The sequence below is a fragment of the Daphnia pulex genome, chromosome 2 (genome assembly GCF_021134715.1).
Source record: "Daphnia pulex isolate KAP4 chromosome 2, ASM2113471v1".
In the NCBI taxonomy this organism is placed as follows: domain Eukaryota; kingdom Metazoa; phylum Arthropoda; class Branchiopoda; order Diplostraca; family Daphniidae; genus Daphnia; species Daphnia pulex.
This window is the reverse complement of record NC_060018.1, coordinates 2,166,618-2,192,315: the sequence shown is the minus strand read 5'-3', so window position 1 is coordinate 2,192,315 and position 25,698 is coordinate 2,166,618. Positions and strand designations below refer to the sequence as shown.

General features: G+C 40.2%; 3 long non-coding RNA genes across 23 annotated transcripts in view; 1 reads left to right on the top strand and 2 right to left on the bottom strand.

The window, feature by feature from the left end:
* Nucleotides 1-13,356, top strand: part of LOC124189045 — a 51,135-nt gene extending 37,779 nt beyond the window's left edge. The window contains exons 6-22 of one of the 16 annotated variants that reach the window (XR_006872595.1): nucleotides 5,857-6,002; nucleotides 6,419-6,546; nucleotides 6,631-6,779; nucleotides 7,107-7,316; nucleotides 7,384-7,531; nucleotides 7,779-8,139; nucleotides 8,269-8,401; nucleotides 8,464-8,553; nucleotides 8,817-9,632; nucleotides 9,703-9,851; nucleotides 9,913-10,487; nucleotides 10,580-11,074; nucleotides 11,153-11,301; nucleotides 11,506-11,742; nucleotides 11,807-11,943; nucleotides 12,113-12,295; nucleotides 12,393-13,356. This is a non-coding gene — a long non-coding RNA (uncharacterized LOC124189045). Of the gene's footprint in view, nucleotides 1-5,856; nucleotides 6,003-6,418; nucleotides 6,547-6,630; nucleotides 6,784-6,816; nucleotides 7,078-7,106; nucleotides 7,317-7,383; nucleotides 7,532-7,778; nucleotides 8,140-8,268; nucleotides 8,402-8,463; nucleotides 8,554-8,816; nucleotides 9,633-9,702; nucleotides 9,852-9,912; nucleotides 10,488-10,579; nucleotides 11,075-11,148; nucleotides 11,302-11,505; nucleotides 11,743-11,803; nucleotides 11,944-12,112; nucleotides 12,296-12,392 lie in introns of those variants that run through there. The other 15 variants (XR_006872593.1, XR_006872596.1, XR_006872590.1 and 12 more) reach the window with 15 other exon arrangements.
* Nucleotides 13,357-13,922: 566 nt separating this feature from the next.
* LOC124189047 lies at nucleotides 13,923-15,952 on the bottom strand. Its single transcript, XR_006872606.1, has 6 exons — nucleotides 15,912-15,952; nucleotides 15,714-15,848; nucleotides 15,433-15,648; nucleotides 15,267-15,370; nucleotides 14,982-15,202; nucleotides 13,923-14,165 (listed from the first exon to the last, which is right to left on the bottom strand). It is a non-coding gene; the product is annotated as an uncharacterized LOC124189047 (long non-coding RNA).
* A 2,945-nt stretch (nucleotides 15,953-18,897) lies between these two features.
* Nucleotides 18,898-25,448, bottom strand: LOC124189044. Of its 6 annotated transcripts, none has more exons than XR_006872585.1 (12): nucleotides 25,374-25,448; nucleotides 25,162-25,306; nucleotides 24,806-25,084; nucleotides 22,622-22,926; nucleotides 22,403-22,551; nucleotides 21,767-22,341; nucleotides 21,180-21,674; nucleotides 20,953-21,101; nucleotides 20,512-20,748; nucleotides 20,311-20,450; nucleotides 19,959-20,141; nucleotides 18,898-19,861 (listed from the first exon to the last, which is right to left on the bottom strand). It is a non-coding gene; the product is annotated as an uncharacterized LOC124189044 (long non-coding RNA). The 6 variants fall into 6 exon arrangements; XR_006872584.1 differs by having other exon boundaries at nucleotides 20,311-20,447; XR_006872586.1 differs by having other exon boundaries at nucleotides 20,311-20,447; nucleotides 22,750-22,926.
* Nucleotides 25,449-25,698: the final 250 nt, after the last annotated feature.

The window sequence follows — 25,698 nt, the reverse complement described above, 5'->3', positions numbered from 1 at the left end:
ATTGTTTGTGTTCGTGTATTTAAATTTAGCCTTCTGACGAATGATTTCCAAATGGTTTCCCCCCATCGACTCCGTTACAAGTCGAAATAATGAAATAAATCAATAGATACTGTACGTACACGACCGATTTGGGTGGTAGATAGTAGTAGTCGATTCTTTCCATCAGCATAGTAGGGATGTGTGTACATGTTTTCCTTTTTTTTTTGTTCGAGGTGGGCAGCATTTGCACACGTGTGCAAGTATTTGTTATAAGATAGAAGAATCAGATACATGACATGCGGAGCGGGAGGAGTTTGAGCCGACCAATAGGCTAGCTCGAAAGGCGGAGTCTGGCCAACAGTTTTGTGTGGTATTTGTTGTGTTTCTTTCCACCGTGCTGCCCAAACATTTGACTACCGGCAACAATCTACTATGAGAATTGTGAAAAGTACGGTTCTGATATAGCCTAGGTGATTGCTATATGTGACTAGACTTTATATAGACAGCACTTTCACGTAGATACAACTGAACGAATCCTCGTCGCCATGTATGGCGAGAGCGCATCTAAAAACAAAAACAAAAAAAATCCAAATTGATATCGAGTCGTGTAAACACGCCAAACCGCGTTCAGGCCATTTTCGGTTCCATTCACACGGCGATGTTTTTCTGCGGCCGGCGAATCAAACAGCACAGGACACACCGCACATGAGCTTCAAGGCGTACTCTTGACGAATGAAAATGAATATTGAGTGTGTAAACAGAAGACAGTGATGTCTGACAGGCGAAAAGAGCTCTTCTGCACATAGCCGCGATGTAGGAAAACACATCCCGGGCGTTTCATTTCTGTGATCCCGGCCCAAAACCGCCGAGTTGTGGTTAGCGCACGGAAAAAGAACGTTGCTGCTCTTGTTCCCACAATTCGTGAGTAGATATATGCGCTGAAGAAATGTAGAAAAACACAGTCAGCCTGAATGAACCCTGCTGGTGCTGGTGTTTAAAGCGAAACTACCCGTTCATTTTCTGGGTATATAGCCTCCAACTACTAATTACCAGGCCAATAAGCGTGAAGGAACAAGAAAAGAAACAAATCAAACAAGTGTAGTAGTAGTAGACATGAGTGTGTCTATATAGTACGTTTGCTTGCACACATAGTTGAACACCATGTAAGAAATCAACAAACGTCGCGGTTGAATATTTGGTCGGAAGAGCCAGTAGGGCCCGCGGGCCGTGCCTAATGTGGCTTTTTTTGTTTTCGCCCGTCGTCCGTAATGGAGGCCGAAATCTAAGACGCACGATGGTAATCAAAGGCGGGCGATTCACGGATTAGCCCGCAAAGGATATATATATACGTATACATACGTACATGTAAAGAAACACACTCGGAATGATAACGTATAAATCGGTGCGCGCTCTGTGGAGCGCGGTGTGTTGCTGGGCTGGGCATGGAAAAAAGGGTTTAGTTGGCGGCCACAGGTGTTGCAAAGCGGCGGCAGCAATATAATTCATGCAGTCATTTCATGTAGTCTAGTGGGTATAAAAAAATAATAACAAGAGAGAAAGAGAAACACGAAAGAATAATACCTACAATAAAATTTAAAAAAAAAAGGAAAAAAAGAAATGATGCAGTGCTGTGGCTGGACAGAAGAACAATTCGAATGAAAAAAAGCCTCTCTCGATCCGCTGCTGGATGGACTGTTGTTGTTGTACTACATAACGCGTTGATGCTTTCGGAATACTACCAGGTATTTTCATTCAATATAGGCTGTGTATAATACCGCTTGGCGCGGCCAGCACCATCATATAACGCCACTTAGAAGAAAATGATTGCTGTTGGTCGGTTATACCGTGTGTGGCCTCAAGGGCTGCGCTGCCTTCGACATTGTCTTCATTCCGGACCATTTATACAAATGCTCCGACGAGATTTGTTTCTTTTTTTTTCTCATTTCTTTATGAAATTGGAGGTCCGCCGAACGGACCTCGTTGTGTACCGGCCATATATTTTCGGCGTTCGTCTTCTTGGCTCATCATAACTTCACCGCGTTTTTTTTTCTTGTTTCCCCCTTTTTTTCGCTTTGATTTTTCTTTTTTTTTTCTTTTTACACCTTTTCTACCTACATTTTTTTTTTTAGTTTAAACCTTCCTTGAAATCTAATTTAGTGGTTTTTCAAGGGTGTTTATACATGTACCTGCTGGTTCTGTGTAAAGAATATGAATCCATGCGGAGTAACAAACATTTATCCAGCAAAGGGAAAAGTGGTTGATAAAATTCATAACAGCTTTAGCTATTGCGGGCGTATGCTGGCTCACTGAATCAAGTGGGAAAACCTATTTCCAGAGGTCCGTGATTCATCCGCATGATGGGTCTTTGCAGCTCAAAACAAGACCGCATCACTGAACGACGGAAAAATTCCATTAGATCAACTTTTCCATCCACTTAAAGAGTCATTTTCTTGGATTCAAATGTATGTACACATCCATTTTCTCTCGTCGCTCGGGTCTTTGTTTCATTATTTTTTTTTCCATTCCGACTTTATATTTTATCATCAACCCTATTCTCGATGTAATGAACGAAAATAAAGGTGTCTCTGAGTGCGGGAACAACAACACCGCGGTAAGAGAATGGAAAACACGGTCACCGCCCCCTTAACACCTTTAATTGAGCGGGTTGGTAACAATCGCCTGCTCCGCATATCTTAGAAGCTAATACACAGCGGAGCGGCGGCATCTCTTTTTCGGTGGCCGTCAGCCATCCAACAGCAGTTACACTCCAACACGAAGGACTATATATATGTAGAATGCAATGATGATGATCCCTCTTGCTTTCATTTCCTCCCCTTCTTCTATATAGTCCAGGATTGGGGCATTCAGAGAAACTCTTTTGCCTTCTTTATCTCGCTTAATTACATACGAAGATTGATAAAAAGAGAAAAACAACGCAACTACTATGTCTCTCATGTCTGTAAGACATCGTTTTCGTTTAGCCACCGGTCCACACCTGTTATGCTCCCTCGTGTTTTCCGATTGCCCGGCACAGAGTCTATAGAAGCACGAATGAGTATTAGAGAGAAAATGTACTCGTACAAAAGAGTGCCATTCATCGGTTTCAAAAGTGTTGTTTTCCTTAATTTAATTAAGTGTTGGGTTGATGACTGTGAGAGACCTGCTTCAGGCGGGGATTTTTTCAATCGCCGTGTGGGAAATAACGCAGCAAACAATCAAACTATTGGATATTATATTCATGCCATTACATTTCTCGTCAATTTTCCAAAGAAGGGATATACCGTAGAAACTGCATGGAAAAAAAAGTAACTTGGGCGCTGGTATAGATCGGGAGAAGATGGCGGATTATAACACGTCGATTCGATTCGATGACTCCCGAGCCCTCGGGTAATATTCGAATAGATGCGGTTTTCACACGTGGACGCACAAAACATGTATTTTTCTCGTGACTGAAGTGCACGTTTGTGTATGCGGCTGCTTCAACATGACGCCCGTTTCAATTGTTTTTTTTTTCTCTCTTTCTCTTCTTCTTGTTGTTACTATTATTATTTCCCTCCCCTCCATTTCAGGCATCCGCAATGATGTCACTTCCGGAGCTATCCGGCGAGTATATAATCTATATTGTATCGATCATTTCGTGTTGATTAAACAGTGAAATGACATCCTGTGCAGATATAGAGAGAAACACAATAGCCGATGGAATCATTCAAGGCTCTTGAAAACTGCTATTATTGTACCACCAGGATGCGCGCATTCAGCTCGCGTATCCATGGTTCCGTTTATGTAAATACGACTGTTATGTCATTCTTTTATATATCGTACTCATTTTCGATGTGGATGGAATCTTTCTCGCCTGCCTGTGGCCCTAATATTATGCACGGCGCATGCCGAGAAGAAATATGTTTTATTTGTGTCTGAAATCGAATTTCCTACAATGAACGTTTTTGTTGTTCGAACTCTCTTTCTTTTTCTCTAGAAAATTTGTTTATTTCAAATTTATAGTGACGGTTATTGAATATTCCGTCAGCCGAGAGCTGCTAGCTAGTGGCGGAAAACACCTGGGCAGCAGCAGCAGCAAGTCTCTCCGTCCGCCTCTTGAAAAATGGAAGGGAAAAATGTAGCGCACATACCGGGCGGGGCGCGGGTTACCAACTGATTTATAAGTGATAAGCCTCGTCTACCATACTTTTAAACATGTATAGCATCAATACTACTATATCACTTGTGTGCATAGGAATTGGATAGAAAAAAATGTTGGAATTGGGAAAAAGAAAAGAAGAAAAACACTCCGTTCTCTTATTCCGATCAAAATGCCGGTTGTGGTTGTTCCAAAAGAGAAGCAGGCTACATCCCAGCACGTCTCTCGGAGTTGTTCACGTGATGGAGCAGCGGTCCTGATTCCCGCTCGCTTATACAAGCTGTGTAAGTACTGCTGCCAGCACCGACTGCTCGAGAGCATGAGTATGAAGAGCTCAAAAGTTGTGATTGGCACGGACTTAATGGAGACCTCACAGGCAGACAGGGAGCATATAGGGTCGTGTGATTGACAACACCTCTTCACATTCTTCGAGTTCCTCTTTATCTATCCCATTCTCTCTCTTTTGTGGTCGTATCAGCCCATCAGGTGCGGCATCCCCGCGTCTCTCTATCTCTCAGGAACATAACAGAACTAACCTCCGCTGCGGTACACCGACGTATAGCACTTTTCTTTTTCTCGACGACATATCTGCCATGCTCAGTGTGTAGACGGACAGAGAACACACTATGTACTCCATTATAGCTGACTACTACTACGACTACTATTATTATTGTTATGCAAGATTGAATTCCTTCTGTTTGATTCTTACTATTACCAGAAACGAATTTTCCTTCGACTTGTCCGTTACGTAACGTCTGAATTGGGAATTCTCACCTTTCGCGAAACATGATGGTAACATAGTATGGCATTGCCGAGTCGTTGGAGACACTGCTTTTCAAAATTGCGAGTCCTCTGTAGCGCAATCGTTAGCAGTTATTGAACAATGTACGCGTGCATCAGCGTTTTCTTTGTTGTGGATTCCAACTTGGGGAAGGTGTCGTTCACGCTGAGCATATCCTAAACAAATGATCCAGAGTTCTCATACTGTTGTAAAAAATTAACATGCAAAACCTTATTGGCTTCTCACGAAACGTTCAAACGCATTTTTCTTCTTATCTCTCCGTTTTCTTTTTCTTTTCCAGCCCACAAATCACACATCCGAGAAGGGTGTTGACCAAACAGGACGACATTTTCAATTATTTATGTTTGCAGAACATTGCCTTCAATTACACAGGTATGGCCAACTGCCGGAATAAACCAAACAAGGCGGAGTTTTTTCATCGTAACTCGGCCCCGTGTCAAACCTTTATTTGGTTGCCTATTTGGTCTTGGTTTTCGTGAATGCTACGAAAATATGTCCATGAGAATTTTTTTTAAATTTTGTTTTGAAAGAATTATTTTGCTTATTATAAACTATAATCAAGAGCAGGATCTCGACACCTAGTGAGGCTCACTTGAACTCGATTTTTGGGCGGTAGAACAGAAATACATTTTCCGGAAGACCAGCGCTATAGAACACTACATAGACAAAAATTTTGTTGAATACATCAAAGTGTGACGAGAAATCAGGCACCAGCTCCGACAACAAAAAAAACTTAAAAAGTTTCTTAGATTATGTGTACTTAATCTTTAGAAAAATAAGCGACCCACCACCAAGCAATAAATTGGGCGTGAAGAATGATGAAAGTCCTAGGAAAGAAAATGAGACAAACACAGCCTGCGAGAGAGGGATGAAAATAAAAATTTCTTGTGGTGTTAATGCTGACGAAATTTATTCTCGCATGCATTCCCATTTCCAGGAATAATGACCAACTTGTTAGCACAATAGAATCGCTGTCGGACCACCACAGATGCGCTACAGCGATCCTCCCGTCATGCACGGCACAAGAGAGTATTAGAAGACCAACGCCACGCCAATTTGTGGATTTCGTCGAACTCATAAAAAGTTTGTATTCCAATTCGATAGTCACATCTATCTGGAAATATAGATTTTAGTGAAAGGAAAATCATTTGAAATTCGGGATGAGTCGCTTCTTTCCAGACTGTACAAATTCCTTGTTTGTGTACACACACAAATTCGTTTGCCATTGTCTGGTCGATTTTTTCCGCTTTGTAGAAAAGCCTGTTCGGTGCATAAATTACTATACAATGAATTGCGTCCTGATAATTAGGGATACCTTAATGATACGCACGTATCTTTGTAATTTTTGCAATCTCATTCATTCTTGCACTGTGTCTGCGACTCTGCGTGAATTATTTTATTTTATGGTATTTTGACCCACCGAACCGACTTTACCATCTATTGGCTATGATGAGAACCCGTTTCACAGATGTCTGCTGTTTGTGATTTTTGAGCACTAGGTGGCGGAGTCTATTCCCGGCCAATGGCTAATTTTCGCCATTTTCCATTTGTTTCCGAGACAGTTGGGGATAACGCATTAAGAATATACTGCGAGTCTGTGACACTTTCCAGCTTTCCATTTTAAAAGGTAACTCACGTTATGATTTTGTAAAATTTTGTATTTCTGTAAATTCTGTTGATGAATGTAAAATTTGTGCATGTTTATTTACAGATAATCTAGCCTGTATTTTCAACTCTGCGAAATCATCTTAACATGTGGACTGAAACTGAACATTTTTTGCCTCAATGTCGTTGCTTGCTGCAGCTTGCTGCTTGTACCGGTTGATGTCTCAACTCATGCAGAAACACTTCACAGCTAAAGTTAGTATGTAATGTTGACCAATTTCTATTTAGATTTAGTTTATTGAAGACCAGAGTAGATCCAATGTACCAGTGTTCCAGAAGCGACTGTATTACATCTACATGATGGACATGTGGTTTTACGTTTTGATATCTGTGGGGTTGAACTAGACTTACTATTATTATAATGGGAAGTCTTGCCCAGTGTTGATTCTTTCCTTGGGTGGCACTGCTGTTATCCTCGAATGTGTTGGTTGTTCTGCCCAATATTTTCTAGCATCCTGCATACCATGCTGAAACCAGATATATTCATTAAAAAGTAATTATGTTGATCAATTTCTCTTTAAGAAAGCTATAGATCAATTAATTGAACACCAGAGAGTAGATCTTTGCTTCAGTATTGCAATTCTATCTGATCATGAGACCTGAAGCTTATGCTGTACATTTTCCCAAACGTCGTCTCTTGGGGCATGTACAGGTTCATCTGTACGTTTCGTCATATGCTGAAATACTTCAGGACAGTAAAAGTAATTATGGTGATCAACTTTTTAATCTAAGGTTACACATTTAGTTATTTGATGGTTTGTTTCTGATAGTAATAGAATTTTTATTTTTCTATTTCCAGCCTATTGAAGTCTACGCTTCTTCATTGCAGTCAAATGTGCACATGGATTTGTTGCAGCCAGCTGGCGAAAGGTGTTCCTGTTGCAGGCTTGCACCCTGTACCGTGTGTAGCTTTCGTCACATGCAGAAACACTTCCGAACAATTTAAAGTAATTAAGTTCATCAACTTTTTTTACAGTAAGGCTACACATTTAATTAGTTGATGACTAGCTCTTTGATTTACATCTGTTGACTTTTCAGTTAAGACTGTTTTAAAAGCTTGCCAACTGTTGATTCCTTTCTAATGTCTGTAAAAGTAATTCTTAGAGATTGCTTAGTTTAATTATGCTTCTGTTATTTTCTTATGTTACACGTCACTTTGTTTTCTGATAGTAATTGAGTTCCCCCCCCCCCAAGTAGGATTAACAGCCTCTTGAGGTCTAAGCCTCTTTGTTGCAGTCCAATGTGTACATGAATTTTGTGCAGTCAGCTAGTGAACTGTGTGGTGAGCTGTTGCATTCAGACTGTGGTGCTGGTATTGTTCGTTCATTTAATTGTGGACCGTTCAGTCGTTCGTTTTTCATAAGAAATCTGTCGCTTGTCGTAGGTGTGTAAAATTGTGTCCACCAGGTGGCAAAGTAGGTTAGCATTTCGTTCTTGATGTCGAAGAAAAGTGACATCTTAATTTGTGCTTCTAAATAAGTGCTTTTGTGGAAAGTACTTGTAAAGAGTAGTCAACTTTTGTTGATGAAACATAACAGAAATTCTTTATAAAAAGGTGAAATTAAATCTTGATCTTTTTATCATCTTCTTGATTTCTTTTTCTCTAGTTTAGTGTACATTTCAAGTAAATCATTATTGGAATCTTTTTTTACAATTCCAATTTTATTGTTCTTTTGCTTTTTAGATTTCCATGGTCAGTTTTATGTTTGTGACGGTCTGTTAAAATAAGAATTTAAATCTAGAACAACGCCTCCTTTGAGCGGCCCGGACAATCCTGAATCCTTTAGGGTTGCCATTCCATCGAGGCTTAAACGAGGGTACGTAATTACACGTTAGTCAAATTGCTAAAGCTACAAATTCAATTGTTTGTATTATCCAGATGACGCGGAGGTGTTGCCCATTGAGGGGTTTTGGTGACAAGGAGTCACTGAACGAAACGCTAAACCAAATAAAAAAAGTATTAAAAAAGGTAATGCTAGATACGACATGAAGCTTTTGCTTTCGCAGATAATTATGTGTATTTGTGTGCAACCAACGATCCTTTATATATCCGAGCCGAGTCCTTTCCATCTATTCGGTGTGAAGAGAAAAACCCGAATTTCAACACATTTTACTGCTTAGCAACGAAAACAAAGCGAGTGTCAAAACATCGTTTTACTTGCGCATACTTTATTGCGGTAGGAACGCGTTGATCATGTAACAGGGTAAATTTTTTCCCTTTTGTTCATGCAGCACCAAACGACACGCGATAGGTTCCGGCGGTCATCAACTATTCAAGATGGTAGACCTGTCAATGTAAAAGACAGGGGGACAGGGTCAAACAAAACACAGGTGATATGCTTCGTGCTGTTGAGGCTGAATATGATTGGTCCACGGTATAATAACGGATGCAACGTCATCGCAATAGCAAATCTCTGCAGGCGATTTGAAATGCGATTTTTTTTTTGTTTTTTGTTTTTTTTTGCTGGCACAACGTTGACTTCCCCAAAGACTTGAGATTTTCTCTCCGGGTTTTGTTCTACTTTCACTTTCGTGACTAGCTTTAGCCATGAAAGGCATTGTACGCCCTATAAAACACCTGTCTTGTTTACCTTTGTTTTCATTCGCCAGTCGCAGTATCCTTGCATCAATTGTTTTATTAATCTTTGTCTCCCAATCGCCAATACTAAACACGAACCATGGCGCATTTCCTGACTACAACGATCCTGTTGGTCGTCGCGATGCTGACCGTTGACGCCGCTAGACTCACCAAACGTCAAATCGATTTCGTTGGCGGTTTCTCACCTGCCAAGGTGGACAATGTGGAAGTTGTGATGATGGCAGACTTCGCAACTACCGCCGTATCAGCCAATATGAACTCCGGACCGGTAAAACTGCTCAAAATCGTGAAAGCGGAAATACAGGCAGTTTCGGGCACTAAGTACAAACTAAACCTCGAGATAAGATTGCAGTAGAATATTTTCAAAAAAGCCAATTGTTCAAACGGTTCGAAATTGAAGATTTATTCATTCACTGAATAAATGAGTCAAATGGCTCAAATGTCAATTGGTATAAAGTGACTAAAGTTTAAGCCATTATCATTTATAATTTGATATTTATTTGATATTGGATTTTGTAGACCCATCCCCAGCGACGTCAACCTGCAGAAAGAAAAAGGCCGTTTCTATGGCCTTCAGACTCGAAGATCGCGGAGATAATTACGTAAACTGGCATGGGGTGGCGTAGAGGTTGGGTGAGAATGACACGTTTTTCAACATTATCAAGCAGGTAGAATAGCCGAAAGGGTAAGCTATTTGTTTGGTATTCATTTTGATATTGGTTTTTGTAGACCCATCCCCAGCAACGTCTACCTAAAGAAGGAAATAAAGGCCAGTTTGCATTTCAATCGAAGGTCATGGAGATCATTACGAAAAGGTGTCATACAGTGGAGAAGAGGTTGGGTGAGAATGGGACGTTTTGCATCATTATCAAGAAGGTAAAATAGCCGCAAGGCTTGAGAGGAGGGGTGAGAAAAAGTCGTATAAAAGGCGAGAGAAAAGTCGACAGGGATCAGTCGAGTGAGTGTCTCCGACACGGCAACAGCTGCATTCTTCGTCGTAATATCAGTTCGCAATTATGGGTAAATATTCATTTTTAATTTTGATTCGTAAGTCTATTGTATCTTGTTTTGAGTTGTTGATACGACTAGTATCTTCGAAAAATAATATCCAATTGTTTATTTTATTGCATAGTTAGTTATGGAGTTGTGTTGCTGTTGGGTGTTGTATCGTTGATGTCGACCACGAGAGAAAATCTTTTAGAAGGAAAGAAAAAAGGCAACGGAAGTCAATCGAGTGAGCATCTCCGACCATGCAGCAGCTGCATTCTTCGTCGTATTATCACTTTATCAGGTCACAATCACGGGTGAATATTCTGTATTTCTATGTGGAATTTTGTATCAATTTCTATTTTTTCTGTTTGATAATCTGTCCGTTATTGTTGAATATTACATGTAGTCTGGCTGATGCTGTCGTGCTGCTATTGGTTGTTGTATCGTCGATGGCTGGGTGGACGGCTGGTGTTCCGATGTCTCCTGGATAAGGCGGATACCAAACCGCAACGCCACCGCCTTACTACACAACAACATACGCAACGACCAGTTACTACACCGAGGTTGCACAGTTGGGTTTACAGTTAAGCCACCAAGGATCCAGATTATTACACCACAACTTGTGCTGCTCCCCGAGCTACACTACGAAAGCGCTAGAGTACTACACCGAGGCTCCCAAGTACTACACCACCAAGGCACCTGAGATTACGCAACTACTTATGCTGCCCCAACCAACGACACCGAGGCTTCAGCTTATTACACAACCAAAGCTGTCGAATTCTACACTGGAACGCCCAAGTACGACAGAAATCAGTCTAGCTAGCTTCTCCGACACCCAACACGGCAGCCCTGAAGTTTCGAATAAACTTCGCTTCAAACAGTGGAACGGCAAAGAATGAAGGTGAGATCTTTATTATTGGAATTTTGTGGAACATGTATTAATGACTTGTTTTCCTTCCTTGTCTGTTTTTCGAGCAAGACGAATTCTACTGCAATCGCGTCGAATTGAATAGTAAAGACAACACATTCGTACGTGTACACCGCGTCGTTAACTTGACATTGTTGGTCGGAAAGCCGAACTTGACGATGGCCGTACCATCACCTACGACAAGTGCGTTATTGCCACAGGTAAACATTTTATTCTAAACGAAATTCGTCTTTAAAAGTTTCAATGATTACACCTTAATAAAATGTTGAATAAGTTTGATAGTCTTCCTGCTCGATAGTTACTAAGTCTATTTACACTGCTAGCAATTTATTTCTGTGAATTAGTTCTACGAATAGAATTAGTTCTAGAAATTCCTCTAAAAATAGCCTTTATTTTCTTGTTAGGTAGTAAACGAAAATCTTTTCCAATCCCTGAGCGGTGCCCTTAAAGATGTCCACGAGCACGTCACGCTGTCCCGCAACATCGATGGCGCTAACACATGCCGAGTCCTCTAAATGTTTAACCAATGGACAACCGAGAAGGTGAAAGCGGAAAGTGTTAATGTTTTGCCCAAAGCTTATGTTGAGGCTGCAACTTTGGAAGACGACGAGGTCGCATTGACCTTAAACGATGGTTAAAAGGTAAACTGTTATTTCAGTACATGTTTTAGCGATTTCAATTAAAACCTAGAATTCATTTCAGCAGATTCTAACTATGTCGTCGCTGTTGTCGGTTTCAACGCAAACACGGATTTGGCTGTCGCTTCTGGTTTGGAAATAGATTCCAATTTTGGTGGTTATCGAGTCAATACCGAGCTCGAAGCACGATCGGCCGTCTGGCTGGTAAGAATCCTTGAACATTTTATTTCATATTAATTTTATTGCTTAAAACTTATTGTAAATTTAGTGCTTAAAACTTGACCAACAATGACTGCTCTGATGTTGTTGTTAGATAGTAAGTTCTTGTTAAATTAGATTTTAATTACTGGGTTTGCACTTTATTTTTTATTAGGCCGGAGATGCTGCCTTCTTTTGTGATATCAAATTGGGTCGTCGTCGTAGGGAATATCATCACTTTGCTGTTGTATCAGGGTGATTGGCTGGAGAGAACAATACTGGCAAGGAAACATGGATGAACAACTGCAGTGTACTCTTCCCAAGTGCATTCTTCTTCGTATTATCAGTACGCAATCGGGTAAATATTCTGTTTTATGGAGTTTGTGTCAATTATTTGTTTTTTATCTGTTTATGTACCATAATGAATATTAATGTTCAAATTATTTACCGCATAGTTGATGATGATGTCGTGCTGTTGCCGTTTGTCGTATCGTTGAAGGCTGGGTCGATCACTGGTGTACCAATGTCTCCTGGGTATGGTGGATACCAAAGCACCACACCGCTGCCTTACTACACAACGACAACATTCGCACCAACCGGTTACTACACTGAGGCTCACAATTACTACATCACCAAGGCTCCAGAATATTACACCGCAGATAACGCTTCCCCGAGCTACATCATCAAAGATCCTGAGTACTACACCGAGGCTCCCAAGTGCTACACCACCAAGTCACCGGAGTACTACACGTATGTTGCCCCAGCTTACTACACCGAGAGGTTTCCAAGAATTATTTAGTTCCTAGCTACTACACCGAGGCTCCAACTTATTACACCACCAAAGCGGTTGAATACTACACCGAGACACCCAATTACTACACCACCAAGGCTCCAGAGTATTACACCACAACTTGTGCTACCCCGAGCCACTACACCGAAGCCCCGAAGTATTACTCTGCCCCAAGCTACACAACTGCAACTGAGGCGGCCAAGTATTACGCAGCCCCGACTAACTACACAGCGGATGTTCCTTCGTACTACGTTGAACCGGAATACTACACCGAGGCTCCAGTTTACTACACCACAACCTACGCTACACCTACTACACACTACACCGAGGCCCCTATGTACTACACTACCAAGGCACCCGAGTATTATAAAACTACTTACGCTGCTCCGACCAAATACACCGAAGCTCCGAAGTATTACTCTATCCCGAGTTACTACACCACTAAGGCACCTGAATATTACACCACACCCTACGCTTCTCCAACTTACTACAGGGACGTTTCTGAATACTAAAGTCGAATTTTCAATTTTAATAATTATGTTCATATTTGTCGGTCATATCACAATAATTACTAGTCACTGGGAATTGTTGATCTTTAAAGAGAAATAAAATTTTGTTAACCTGGGTAATCATTTTGTACGACTTGTCTTGCAACCTAAAAGCCTTTGACATTGCGACGTTTTCTGATTTTTATTGGATCTTTCCTATTTCGTATGTTGGTGGTGACTATTGCTCTATCCGCTCTGCATTCCGACATGTTCTAGTGTTTGGACGAACTTTGTTTACAGGGCAAGATTCGAAAGAAACGTACTGTGGTGTTAACTAAAAGTTTTCGATGTTAACAGTTCTGTTTTTAACTTAAGTTGGGTTAAAAAAAGGTGTTGTAGATAATGTTTGGTTTGTCACAGCAATTTATTTGAAGAATCTGAAGGTGATCAGTCACAAAAATATACAAGTCTTTTTTATTTACAAGTTACGAGACATGGCAAACAAAAAACTTTAAAAGGAATTGCTTTTTTGTCCCACCTCCACCCACAATTCCACCACATTTTACAATCACATACATAAATACATACTCTTAAGTTAGCCCGTTGGCTGCCACGCCATACAACCCGTAGGTTGTACTCTACTACTCTACGCGCCACGTCTGAAGGATCCGTGACCAAAGTGGGACTTGCCATTGCTGACAAGTCCGGGCTGACACGGTGACAGGAGAATCCATCACCGCATCGACAAGGGGGAACTTGGTGCATTGCCAAACAGGCGCCTTTCGGCGCGGCCCATGCTAAGGAGCGGGGAGAACAAAGGCGTGGCAGACAACGGGTTAACTAACACAAACACAAACATATTACCAACATCAAATGATGATCCGCGCTGACACTTTGGAGATACCGGCGACGTTATGGTGTCCATCTTCTCGAAATTTCCTCTGCATTACCTGAATAAAGAGAAATTCAATTCTTAATTACTGACAGGCAAATAAAAGTTACATAATACAGAAAGAAACAATAATCAGGTTTTTTAGCTCAAAGATTTAAATATGCAATTTTTTAAAGTTTAAATCAAGCTTGCAATGTTGAGAACTGTTAACAGAACAAAGCTCACTTGCTAGTCTTTTAAAAAAAAAATCCGGAAGTATACCGGAAGTAACCACAGCGCCTCAACCATTGAGCTGTCGTCAAAATAAACCACATATTCGTGATCCCCATGAAATTTGGGGTCGATTAGGTGGGATTTAAACGAAATCCAAAATTTGGCCAAAATCGAGAATTTTCCTGAACTATAGTTCAGGAAAATTTTCGAAACCGGAAGTACGAATACGTAAAAAACAAAACATGAACTTTACCACAAATTTTACGAGGATCACGAATATGTGGTTCTTTCGTACGTCAGATGAATATTTACTAAACTACAGACTGAAATGAGTAAACCGGAAGTAGAAATAAAAAATCAAATATCGAAAACCTAACAAGTGAGCTTTGTTGGGGGAATAGTTATCGTTAGTTATCACTAAATTCTTCAACAAAATAACTGCCAATAAATGTTTAAAAAGATGTGCAAAGTAATGAAACTGACTGTTTTGACAGCTGCACATTTTCAAAAAGCCATCTAGCGTTAGAAATAACAAACGTCCAAGTAAAACTTTGTTTGCGCGCAAAAAGGGCCTGATTTTGGAATTATTACACAGACACAGAGTTTAACGCAACTAGACTATTGGTAGATAACCTAAGAAAATAAGTCAATTGTCCGGTACCTGGCCATAATCCCGAGGTAAGTAACTGCAGGTGTGTAACAGCAAAGGGTAGCGACCACGGAAGTTTTCCAACTCGTCGGTGAAGTAAGACAAGTTGTAGCAGCAAAAGCAGTGAAGCTAGATGAGTGTACGTCGGGAAGATGAGGATGGAGCAAAACTTGCTGGAAGTCTCTCTTCCGTCATGGACAAAGGTACGCATTGGCTAGGATCTATTACGTGCTCTGTAAAAAAAAATGTATTGCATTAATGAAAATATAACAGTTAATAAAGCATTTCAATCTTTACCTTAAGTAACAAGCTCACTGAAAGTTTCATGATAAAAAACCGTAAAAATGGAAATCACAGCAACCAACAGCCTTACTCCTCAGGTTTAGATAAATTTCCTGATGCTAAAGAAAGTGTCATTATGAAGTATTGCAGTAGCGTGGTGATAGGTTATATTGATGCTTACCTTTATCATATGGGTGAATGGTGATGAATTTAGTAAGGCATTTGACGTGGTGTGGTTGGTAGCAGTAATGGGGAAATACCTCGTCTCCGCACATTTGTATTCCACGATATTTGAGCTTCACATATGAGTTTTAGGTTTTTGACAACATGATGGGTCTATTGGAGGGAAAGTGACTGAGCGCTAAGTCAACTTTTTGGAATGACTGACAGTATGCATCTAAAATTTGAAGACAAAAGTTGGTACAGTATAAAAATAAGGAAATCAGGTCAAGATAAACCTACACAAGTTACGAAGTTCAATTTGATATAAGAAATCACAGGAATATAATCACAGGAAGTATTAATCAGCTACAATTTGTTTCGCACTTTTCGCCTCGTTTTACGTTGTAAAAACAACAAGGGCAACACTAGCGACATCTGGTAATGAGTTTTGAAATTTGAATCCTAATTTGGTTAATATTATTAAAAATACGTAAATACCCGACAATAGAACCCCACTGACAATAGAACCCCAATATTTTATTTAAAATACTCGACAATAGAACTCCAGTGCTCGACATAGAACTCCACTACGCGACAATAGAACTCCGATAATTTCAGCTGTGACTGCGCAACCAACTTAGGATTCTAAACTCATTACTAGATGTCGCTAGGGTCGCCTTTGTTGTTTTTACAATGTTAAATGTGGCGAAAAGGGCGAAACAAATTGTAGCTGATTAATACTTTCTGTGATTATATTCCTGTGATTTCTTATACCAAATTGAACTTCGTAACTTGTGTAGGTTTATCTTGACATAGTTTCCTTATTTTTATACTGTACCAACTTATTTCTTCAAATTTAGATGCATACTGTCAGTCATTCCAAAAAGTTGACTTAGCGCTCAGTCACTTTCCATCCAATAGACCAATCATGCTGTCAAAAGCCTAAAACTAATGTTTGAAGCTCACACATAGTAGAATACAAATCTGCTGAGTTAAGGTATTTCCCCATTACTACTACCAGACCATTACAATTCAGATTTTTGTGTAACATAGGTATCTTTGCACATGAATCATAGGATCTTTTCTGAATCTTGCAATTTTGGTGGCACACCCTGCAATAGCATGTTTGTTGTTATGGATGTTAAATTTACTTCTGTTTAGAAGGCAACCCAGCTAAGAGATAGGTACAGTTTTATTTCTCTTAGGTAAATTTGTAAATAATGTAGAGAATTTCCTTGTCCCATTCCCACTTACAGTTCAGAGACATGAAGCGTGTGAAGTGAATAACCTGCCATATGTATGTACATGTACCAGATCTGCTTGATGAAAGTCAAATGCTTCATTAAGTTTATCACCCATATGATAAGGTAAGCATCAAAACCACCTATCACGCTACTGCAATACTTCATGACACTTTCTTTAGCATCAGGAAATTTTTCTCAACATGTGGAGTAATGCTGTTGGTTGCTGTGAATTCCATTTTTACGGTTTTTTCATCATGAGCATTTCCGTGTGCTTCTTAGAAAAGGTAAAGATTGATATGCTTTATTCATTGTTATATTTTCATTTATGCAAAACATTTGTTTTTACAGAGCACGCAGTTTCTGTATGGAATCGACGAATCGTGTGGTCCTGGCACGAAGATTCTTGTGCCAATGCTGACCTTTGTCCATGACGGAAGAAGGACTTCCAACAACAATCTTCTCCATCCTCATCTTCCCGACGTACACTCATCTAGCTTCACTGCTTTTGCTGCTACAACTTGTCTTACTTCACCGACGAGTTGGAAAACTTCCGTGGTCGCTACCCTTTGCTGTTACACACCTGCAGTTACTTACCTCGGGATTATGGCCAGGTACCGGACAATTGACTTATTTTCTTAGGTTATCTACCAATAGTCTAGTTGCGTTAAACTCTGTGTCTGTGTAATAATTCCAAAATCAGGCCCTTTTTGCGCGCAAACAAAGTTTTACTTGGACGTTTGTTATTTCTAACGCTAGATGGCTTTTTGAAAATGTGCAGCTGTCAAAACAGTCAGTTTCATTACTTTGCACATCTTTTTAAACATTTATTGGCAGTTATTTTGTTGAAGAATTTAGTGATAACTAACGATAACTATTCCCCCAACAAAGCTCACTTGTTAGGTTTTCGATATTTGATTTTTTATTTCTACTTCCGGTTTACTCATTTCAGTCTGTAGTTTAGTAAATATTCATCTGACGTACGAAAGAACCACATATTCGTGATCCTCGTAAAATTTGTGGTAAAGTTCATGTTTTGTTTTTTACGTATTCGTACTTCCGGTTTCGAAAATTTTCCTGAACTATATATAGTTCAGGAAAATTCTCGATTTTGGCCAAATTTTGGATTTCGTTTAAATCCCACCTAATCGACCCCAAATTTCATGGGGATCACGAATATGTGGTTTATTTTGACGACAGCTCAATGGTTGAGGCGCTGTGGTTACTTCCGGTATACTTCCGGATTTTTTTTTTAAAAGACTAGCAAGTGAGCTTTGTTCTGTTAACAGTTCTCAACATTGCAAGCTTGATTTAAACTTTAAAAAATTGCATATTTAAATCTTTGAGCTAAAAAACCTGATTATTGTTTCTTTCTGTATTATGTAACTTTTATTTGCCTGTCAGTAATTAAGAATTGAATTTCTCTTTATTCAGGTAATGCAGAGGAAATTTCGAGAAGATGGACACCATAACGTCGCCGGTATCTCCAAAGTGTCAGCGCGGATCATCATTTGATGTTGGTAATATGTTTGTGTTTGTGTTAGTTAACCCGTTGTCTGCCACGCCTTTGTTCTCCCCGCTCCTTAGCATGGGCCGCGCCGAAAGGCGCCTGTTTGGCAATGCACCAAGTTCCCCCTTGTCGATGCGGTGATGGATTCTCCTGTCACCGTGTCAGCCCGGACTTGTCAGCAATGGCAAGTCCCACTTTGGTCACGGATCCTTCAGACGTGGCGCGTAGAGTAGTAGAGTACAACCTACGGGTTGTATGGCGTGGCAGCCAACGGGCTAACTTAAGAGTATGTATTTATGTATGTGATTGTAAAATGTGGTGGAATTGTGGGTGGAGGTGGGACAAAAAAGCAATTCCTTTTAAAGTTTTTTGTTTGCCATGTCTCGTAACTTGTAAATAAAAAAGACTTGTATATTTTTGTGACTGATCACCTTCAGATTCTTCAAATAAATTGCTGTGACAAACCAAACATTATCTACAACACCTTTTTTTAACCCAACTTAAGTTAAAAACAGAACTGTTAACATCGAAAACTTTTAGTTAACACCACAGTACGTTTCTTTCGAATCTTGCCCTGTAAACAAAGTTCGTCCAAACACTAGAACATGTCGGAATGCAGAGCGGATAGAGCAATAGTCACCACCAACATACGAAATAGGAAAGATCCAATAAAAATCAGAAAACGTCGCAATGTCAAAGGCTTTTAGGTTGCAAGACAAGTCGTACAAAATGATTACCCAGGTTAACAAAATTTTATTTCTCTTTAAAGATCAACAATTCCCAGTGACTAGTAATTATTGTGATATGACCGACAAATATGAACATAATTATTAAAATTGAAAATTCGACTTTAGTATTCAGAAACGTCCCTGTAGTAAGTTGGAGAAGCGTAGGGTGTGGTGTAATATTCAGGTGCCTTAGTGGTGTAGTAACTCGGGATAGAGTAATACTTCGGAGCTTCGGTGTAGTTGGTCGGAGCAGCGTAAGTAGTTTTATAATACTCGGGTGCCTTGGTAGTGTAGTACATAGGGGCCTCGGTGTAGTGTGTAGTAGGTGTAGCGTAGGTTGTGGTGTAGTAAACTGGAGCCTCGGTGTAGTATTCCGGTTCAACGTAGTACGAAGGAACATCCGCTGTGTAGTTAGTCGGGGCTGCGTAATACTTGGCCGCCTCAGTTGCAGTTGTGTAGCTTGGGGCAGAGTAATACTTCGGGGCTTCGGTGTAGTGGCTCGGGGTAGCACAAGTTGTGGTGTAATACTCTGGAGCCTTGGTGGTGTAGTAATTGGGTGTCTCGGTGTAGTATTCAACCGCTTTGGTGGTGTAATAAGTTGGAGCCTCGGTGTAGTAGCTAGGAACTAAATAATTCTTGGAAACCTCTCGGTGTAGTAAGCTGGGGCAACATACGTGTAGTACTCCGGTGACTTGGTGGTGTAGCACTTGGGAGCCTCGGTGTAGTACTCAGGATCTTTGATGATGTAGCTCGGGGAAGCGTTATCTGCGGTGTAATATTCTGGAGCCTTGGTGATGTAGTAATTGTGAGCCTCAGTGTAGTAACCGGTTGGTGCGAATGTTGTCGTTGTGTAGTAAGGCAGCGGTGTGGTGCTTTGGTATCCACCATACCCAGGAGACATTGGTACACCAGTGATCGACCCAGCCTTCAACGATACGACAAACGGCAACAGCACGACATCATCATCAACTATGCGGTAAATAATTTGAACATTAATATTCATTATGGTACATAAACAGATAAAAAACAAATAATTGACACAAACTCCATAAAACAGAATATTTACCCGATTGCGTACTGATAATACGAAGAAGAATGCACTTGGGAAGAGTACACTGCAGTTGTTCATCCATGTTTCCTTGCCAGTATTGTTCTCTCCAGCCAATCACCCTGATACAACAGCAAAGTGATGATATTCCCTACGACGACGACCCAATTTGATATCACAAAAGAAGGCAGCATCTCCGGCCTAATAAAAAATAAAGTGCAAACCCAGTAATTAAAATCTAATTTAACAAGAACTTACTATCTAACAACAACATCAGAGCAGTCATTGTTGGTCAAGTTTTAAGCACTAAATTTACAATAAGTTTTAAGCAATAAAATTAATATGAAATAAAATGTTCAAGGATTCTTACCAGCCAGACGGCCGATCGTGCTTCGAGCTCGGTATTGACTCGATAACCACCAAAATTGGAATCTATTTCCAAACCAGAAGCGACAGCCAAATCCGTGTTTGCGTTGAAACCGACAACAGCGACGACATAGTTAGAATCTGCTGAAATGAATTCTAGGTTTTAATTGAAATCGCTAAAACATGTACTGAAATAACAGTTTACCTTTTAACCATCGTTTAAGGTCAATGCGACCTCGTCGTCTTCCAAAGTTGCAGCCTCAACATAAGCTTTGGGCAAAACATTAACACTTTCCGCTTTCACCTTCTCGGTTGTCCATTGGTTAAACATTTAGAGGACTCGGCATGTGTTAGCGCCATCGATGTTGCGGGACAGCGTGACGTGCTCGTGGACATCTTTAAGGGCACCGCTCAGGGATTGGAAAAGATTTTCGTTTACTACCTAACAAGAAAATAAAGGCTATTTTTAGAGGAATTTCTAGAACTAATTCTATTCGTAGAACTAATTCACAGAAATAAATTGCTAGCAGTGTAAATAGACTTAGTAACTATCGAGCAGGAAGACTATCAAACTTATTCAACATTTTATTAAGGTGTAATCATTGAAACTTTTAAAGACGAATTTCGTTTAGAATAAAATGTTTACCTGTGGCAATAACGCACTTGTCGTAGGTGATGGTACGGCCATCGTCAAGTTCGGCTTTCCGACCAACAATGTCAAGTTAACGACGCGGTGTACACGTACGAATGTGTTGTCTTTACTATTCAATTCGACGCGATTGCAGTAGAATTCGTCTTGCTCGAAAAACAGACAAGGAAGGAAAACAAGTCATTAATACATGTTCCACAAAATTCCAATAATAAAGATCTCACCTTCATTCTTTGCCGTTCCACTGTTTGAAGCGAAGTTTATTCGAAACTTCAGGGCTGCCGTGTTGGGTGTCGGAGAAGCTAGCTAGACTGATTTCTGTCGTACTTGGGCGTTCCAGTGTAGAATTCGACAGCTTTGGTTGTGTAATAAGCTGAAGCCTCGGTGTCGTTGGTTGGGGCAGCATAAGTAGTTGCGTAATCTCAGGTGCCTTGGTGGTGTAGTACTTGGGAGCCTCGGTGTAGTACTCTAGCGCTTTCGTAGTGTAGCTCGGGGAGCAGCACAAGTTGTGGTGTAATAATCTGGATCCTTGGTGGCTTAACTGTAAACCCAACTGTGCAACCTCGGTGTAGTAACTGGTCGTTGCGTATGTTGTTGTGTAGTAAGGCGGTGGCGTTGCGGTTTGGTATCCGCCTTATCCAGGAGACATCGGAACACCAGCCGTCCACCCAGCCATCGACGATACAACAACCAATAGCAGCACGACAGCATCAGCCAGACTACATGTAATATTCAACAATAACGGACAGATTATCAAACAGAAAAAATAGAAATTGATACAAAATTCCACATAGAAATACAGAATATTCACCCGTGATTGTGACCTGATAAAGTGATAATACGACGAAGAATGCAGCTGCTGCATGGTCGGAGATGCTCACTCGATTGACTTCCGTTGCCTTTTTTCTTTCCTTCTAAAAGATTTTCTCTCGTGGTCGACATCAACGATACAACACCCAACAGCAACACAACTCCATAACTAACTATGCAATAAAATAAACAATTGGATATTATTTTTCGAAGATACTAGTCGTATCAACAACTCAAAACAAGATACAATAGACTTACGAATCAAAATTAAAAATGAATATTTACCCATAATTGCGAACTGATATTACGACGAAGAATGCAGCTGTTGCCGTGTCGGAGACACTCACTCGACTGATCCCTGTCGACTTTTCTCTCGCCTTTTATACGACTTTTTCTCACCCCTCCTCTCAAGCCTTGCGGCTATTTTACCTTCTTGATAATGATGCAAAACGTCCCATTCTCACCCAACCTCTTCTCCACTGTATGACACCTTTTCGTAATGATCTCCATGACCTTCGATTGAAATGCAAACTGGCCTTTATTTCCTTCTTTAGGTAGACGTTGCTGGGGATGGGTCTACAAAAACCAATATCAAAATGAATACCAAACAAATAGCTTACCCTTTCGGCTATTCTACCTGCTTGATAATGTTGAAAAACGTGTCATTCTCACCCAACCTCTACGCCACCCCATGCCAGTTTACGTAATTATCTCCGCGATCTTCGAGTCTGAAGGCCATAGAAACGGCCTTTTTCTTTCTGCAGGTTGACGTCGCTGGGGATGGGTCTACAAAATCCAATATCAAATAAATATCAAATTATAAATGATAATGGCTTAAACTTTAGTCACTTTATACCAATTGACATTTGAGCCATTTGACTCATTTATTCAGTGAATGAATAAATCTTCAATTTCGAACCGTTTGAACAATTGGCTTTTTTGAAAATATTCTACTGCAATCTTATCTCGAGGTTTAGTTTGTACTTAGTGCCCGAAACTGCCTGTATTTCCGCTTTCACGATTTTGAGCAGTTTTACCGGTCCGGAGTTCATATTGGCTGATACGGCGGTAGTTGCGAAGTCTGCCATCATCACAACTTCCACATTGTCCACCTTGGCAGGTGAGAAACCGCCAACGAAATCGATTTGACGTTTGGTGAGTCTAGCGGCGTCAACGGTCAGCATCGCGACGACCAACAGGATCGTTGTAGTCAGGAAATGCGCCATGGTTCGTGTTTAGTATTGGCGATTGGGAGACAAAGATTAATAAAACAATTGATGCAAGGATACTGCGACTGGCGAATGAAAACAAAGGTAAACAAGACAGGTGTTTTATAGGGCGTACAATGCCTTTCATGGCTAAAGCTAGTCACGAAAGTGAAAGTAGAACAAAACCCGGAGAGAAAATCTCAAGTCTTTGGGGAAGTCAACGTTGTGCCAGCAAAAAAAAACAAAAAACAAAAAAAAAATCGCATTTCAAATCGCCTGCAGAGATTTGCTATTGCGATGACGTTGCATCCGTTATTATACCGTGGACCAATCATATTCAGCCTCAACAGCACGAAGCATATCACCTGTGTTTTGTTAGCAAATTTTTCGGGGAAACCCCATTTTTTAGGGTTGAATTAATAAAGAATATTACTCATAAGGGCATATGAATCATCAAATGGGATTGTGAATTGAAGGTCATGGCATCAACTGGCTTAGGGAAATACCCGAAAATACCCGCGGAATATGGTATTCGAAACACGGGCTTTTATTTCATTTACACAAACTCTCCTGCTATTAATAAATGCGCATGACAGATTGCACGGGTCTAGGTTTTTCCACTTTTTAGCAAGAAACGAAGAAAGGTAAATCAGGCTAAGAGTTGGCAACAAGCCAAGGCTATTACATGCGTGACGCAACGCATCATACTAGCTTCCGTTTTAGCTTTAAAGTACCTGTTATTCGTGAATATTGGGTTACGCTGAAGTGTCAAAAAAAGTAATATCCGCTTAGTACCTAATGTGCCGTACACAGGATTTACGTAACACGTATTTTTGTTGTCGGCCTTGCAACGCTAAATCTACGTAGGAGGGGAATTTGAGTTTTATAGTCTAACTGACTTCAATGACAAAATTCAGTTGAAGACAGCAATCCGTGCCGACGTGCTATTCAAGAGGCAATTGTACTGTGAAAGTTCGCGGGTCACGACAGCATCCCTTTTAATTGGATCCCAGACAGAGAGGGCTCATTAAGCGCTACGTCTGTTTCAGGATCACCCCAGTCCTTCTTTAAAAAATGAATCAAATATGTTTGCTTTAAACCTTGACCAATGAATGAACCTGTTAGAAGAATTCTGATGGTACTCTCGTTACTGACAACCAAATTTTCTGAAAACGAAAAAGTCTATGTTGATAACTTTAATGCTGTGTAAAAAAAAGCAATACAAATTAATATCTTTCGTTCTTGAACGATTAATTGAAAATAAACATTTATAATGCATTTTACTAGACCAAAACATGAAACGTTCACCTTCCTACACTTTTAAAAGGGTCCTATATTTTTTCGAACGATTCGAACAAGGGACTCCTGAGCGGCAATCTAGAGCTACAACCACTAAGCTATTACTCCGCCCCATGAAAAAAAAAAAAAAAAACTGAGCCGATTCCTTTTTAGAGGCATGATGCTAACTTTTGGAGAAAGTTCAAACTGGATGTGCAACCATAGCATGATCATTACGGCGCCTAGTATCGATACGAAATTTCCCGGGTTCGATTCCTACTCTCTCTACATGTCTTGCCCCCCCCCCCACAATAACGCACTGTTAATTTATAAAGAAAAACGCTTGAGATAAACAGTTCAAGTTAAGCCACATTGATTATCACCGTAATCATGTCCGCCATTGTACTTGAATTGTTGAACTCGGTTCCATTTTCCTAACTGAACTACCAATGATTGTGCGCACCTTCTCCTACATTGAATACTTTACAACATCCTGACAGACAGACTTAAGATAGAAAAACACAAAGAGAAAATAAAAACTTAGTTAACTGTACCGTTGGTCGTTGATTCAAACCGATTCCCGGAGCCAAATGGAACGGGATTAAAAGTCATTCCACGGCTGGTCTTGATTTCGTCCTGAAGGGGGAAACGATGCGTAATTAACAATTCAAATGTTGTCACTTGACTCATGTGAACTTGAAAGTGAGTTGTTGAACTCGGTTCAGGAGTGTGACACAGTGACACACTGATGGGTGCAGACATTGTGGATAACTGCTGGCCCATCATTGTCTGTTGATCGTCATTCAGTTGTAAATCTGAGATGACATTCAGACCTACCGAAGAGAAAGCTTTATTTCCCCAGTAAGGTTATGATAATAATAAAATGGTTATGATTAGTAAATAGTGTGACCTCTTGAATAAAACTGCTGAAGTCAGCTGAAGTATGTCTCGGCATTCCTTTCAGAATTGGTCATGCGCAGTGTCCTGTTTTGAAATATCTTCATAGTGCATAGATGGTAATGTGAAGCATTCTCTATTTATTGGCCTTTGCTAATCTGTTATTAATTAACGAATGAAAAAGTTAAGAGAAACAAAAAATGGAGCAATAATTTTGATAATCACATTTTCAGGAAGCGTGGGTGTATAGAAATGAACTGATTCTGTCATAGAATTTGGTGAATCGAGGTAATAGTTGATCGTAATCGAGGTAATAGTTGATCGTATTGTAATAGATGAATCGAGGCCTAGTTGCTGTTTCCATGCTGTTACGAGCCATCATTTTCCTCATTAAGTTAACATATCCAACGCATCTCAAAATTTGTTGATGCAACGTACACCAACAGAATTTAATAAAACTAATGACTGCGTTTGCTCTACTTGTCGAAAAAAGAAATATTACATAAAACAGTCACAAGATGAAGAGAATCTCAAGTTTCTGTTAAAAAAC